We start from the raw sequence: 3,048 nt of genomic DNA on the forward strand, positions 1-3,048 counted from the left end.
CCTTAACTTCCACATTGTTTGTTGATTCCACATTGGACTTCCCTTTCCTCTTGTGGCGATCATTATTCCAATGAAAATTACGGGATGCCATCTCTTCTATAAGCTCCTTAGCCGTCTTGTGATCAATTTTGTCTAATGCCCCCTTTCCCGAGCCAGAATCTAGGTTCATTTTCATTTCATTGCTCAACCCCTCATAAAAGTTGTTGATCAACTCATCATCTCCAATCCTGTGATGAGGACACAACCTTTGGAGTCCCTTATACCTTTCCCATACTTCGTAAAGGGTTTCATCATCTTGTTGAGTGAAGCCTTGAAGCTCACTTTTGATTCTTGCGGTTCTTTGTGGTGGGAAGTACTTGTTCAAGAAGGCCTTGGAGACATCATTTCAAGTTCTAAATGAATCGGGCTCACAACTCTTCAACCATTCCTTAGCACTCCCCCTCAAGGAATAAGGAAAGAGTCTAAGGCGGATTGCATCTTCCGATACTCCATTTGTTTTATACATATCACAACTATCCAAGAAATCATTAAGGTGTTCATTGGGGTTTTCGGTAGCTCCCCCTCCGAATTGGTTCCCTTGGACTAGTTGTAATAAAATAGCCTTCACATCAAAATTATTTTCTTGTATAGGTGGCTTGACAATACTAGGATTCACCACCTTCTTTGGAGCTAACTTGTCTCTCATAGGAACCGCGGCCATTGTTGCTTCTTCGGGAATTCCAAATGGAATCTCAAAGAACTCAAGATTACCCGGTTCTTCTAAAACACCTTCCACTACTCAAGAAAGGGATTTGTAACAAAGAAAGACCTAGTCTAAACTAGAATAAAACGATTAATATCTAGCCTTTGCTCCCCGGCAACGGCGCCATTTTGATAGCGAGGTTTGTCGCACTCCCCTGATCAAACAAATAACTCAACTAATGTAGTAGGGTAGTCGAGGTCGAATCCACAGGGAGCATGGGAGATTACTAATCGTCTAAATTCTCGTGCTTAGCTAAGTCGGCAATACAAGATGAGATTGTTAAACTAAACAACTAACATAAATGAAATAAAATGCAAATTAACTAAAGATGATAAATGAGTAAGAGAGGATTAAAGTTGTAAATCAAATGAATAAAAAGCCTAGAACTCGGTTCTCCCACAATAATTCGTAATTCCACATACTAATTCCCTAGGCTAATCGTTTAGGTAAACGGGCAAGGAGGAGATGGCTCTAATTCGCCTAAGAACCCCCTCTCGGGTTCGAAGTAGGACACTAGCACTACCCACCAACCCCCCTCTCGGGTTCGAAGGTAGGAATCCCTAACTCAACACTCAACTACCCCAAAATCATGCACAATTCCGAGGAGGTCAAGAACTTGGTCAAGGTCATTAAGCCCCCATCGTATTCCGGGTCATCCCACTCCCTCTCTCAAGGGTCGATTTCAAACGCTAGTCTAGAGGCACCCTCCCTCGGTTCTCCCTTCCGGTCTCAACAAAGGTTAGCAATAGGGTCGAATTTCGGGTACCCAACTCACAACCTAACCAACTCTCGTTGGTGGACAAGGGTCACAAGTCGACATTACCCAAAATCAATCCATAAACCATATCATTCCTCTAAACTACCCTCACCAATTTTCCCAAATAATTAGCCTTTATGAGAATCAATTAGTGAAATTACTCATGTCGGGTCAAACCGAGTCCTAGTAGAAGACTACTCACTAATCATGTTTTTAAAGGCAATGGATTCTATTACTAATCATGCAACAATCCAACTTAAATTATAAGGAAAGACAATTTAATTCAAGAGACAATGAAGATTAAACTAAAGGCACAAACTTTAACTCAATAAACTCAAAGACTCAATCTTTAACATGAGAAATTCAAAGATTCAATCTTGTAAACAACAATGGTGAATAGAGAAAAGATGACAAAAGAGAGAATAACAACAATCTAACATAAACAATTAAGATTAAACTTGAAAGAAAAACAAATGTAAACAAATGAAATTAGGGAGAGAAATTATACCAACTCAATAGCAAAGAAAGGAACTTGGATTGAAATATGGAAGGATTCTTCAATTCTCCAAATACAACCCAAAATTACTAATTGTAAACTAATGGAAAGAGAAGAACTTGAATGAACAAAAGAAGAATTAAAATAATAATTAAAGAAAGATAACAACTTTTTATTGAATAAATAAGAGAGAAAATATGAGGGTTTTACAATATTGAGAGAGAATAAGATGAACTAGTCTAATTTCTAAGGTAAAGTCATGTGTAATGTGTCTTGTTCTATTCTAATGTGGTCTTTATATACCACTTTACTAATAATTCCCCTAATACCACTAATAATAATAATAATAATAATATTAATAATAATAATAATAATAATACACTCCCAGCCAAAAACCAATCCACGCATTCCCCAAATAATTGAACAAAAAGTAGACAAAAAGGACAAAAAAAGGAAAAAGGACGATCAGGTGTTCTTTGCCGGTCCACCGGTCGCCGGCGAGGTCACCGGTAGCGAGGTCAATGAGAAAAGAGCAGAAATCAAGTGGGATGTGTGTTCTGCCGGTCAGTCGACCGCCGGGGCACCGGTAGAGAACAACAAGACTGATGCTAAATTGTTGATTTGGTGCGTTGTGCCGGCTGGCCGGCTGCCGGTAGCGAGAACTTCACAAAAAAGAGAACAAATTGGTGTGTTCTGCCGGTTGAGGATGTCGACTGTCGGGGCATCGGCACGGAGAACAAAGCTTCATAAAAGCTCAGTTTTCGATCCCAAGTTCGAATTCAATTAGCTCAGATGGTATGAACTGTTGATGGCGGAGGATTTGTTAATTAATGGTGGTGGTACTGCTGGTGTGGTTGTCGAGGGTGGTGGTGGATGATGGTGGTGAAGGTGGACGAATGGTGTGAATGGAGAAAAATGAAGGTATGGTAATGGTGATGCTGATGAATGGCGAATGGTAATGTCGGGCTGCTGCTGCCGCTGTTGTCGAGTTGTTGTCTTGGTTGTGGCGAGATGCAGGTGTCGACAAGGTGGTGCAGAGGTGAGGGAATTGGT

The 3,048-nt window shown here is 40.3% G+C and overlaps 1 non-coding gene across 1 annotated transcript; it reads left to right on the top strand.

Annotated features, from left to right (window-relative positions):
- The first annotated feature begins 224 nt into the window (after nucleotides 1–224).
- On the top strand, nucleotides 225–331 carry LOC141597837 (small nucleolar RNA R71). Its single transcript, XR_012523051.1, has one exon. It is a non-coding gene; the product is annotated as a small nucleolar RNA R71 (small nucleolar RNA).
- The last annotated feature ends 2,717 nt before the right edge of the window (nucleotides 332–3,048 follow it).

This window comes from Silene latifolia, chromosome 8 (assembly GCF_048544455.1).
Source record: "Silene latifolia isolate original U9 population chromosome 8, ASM4854445v1, whole genome shotgun sequence".
Taxonomy (NCBI): Eukaryota; Viridiplantae; Streptophyta; class Magnoliopsida; order Caryophyllales; family Caryophyllaceae; genus Silene; species Silene latifolia.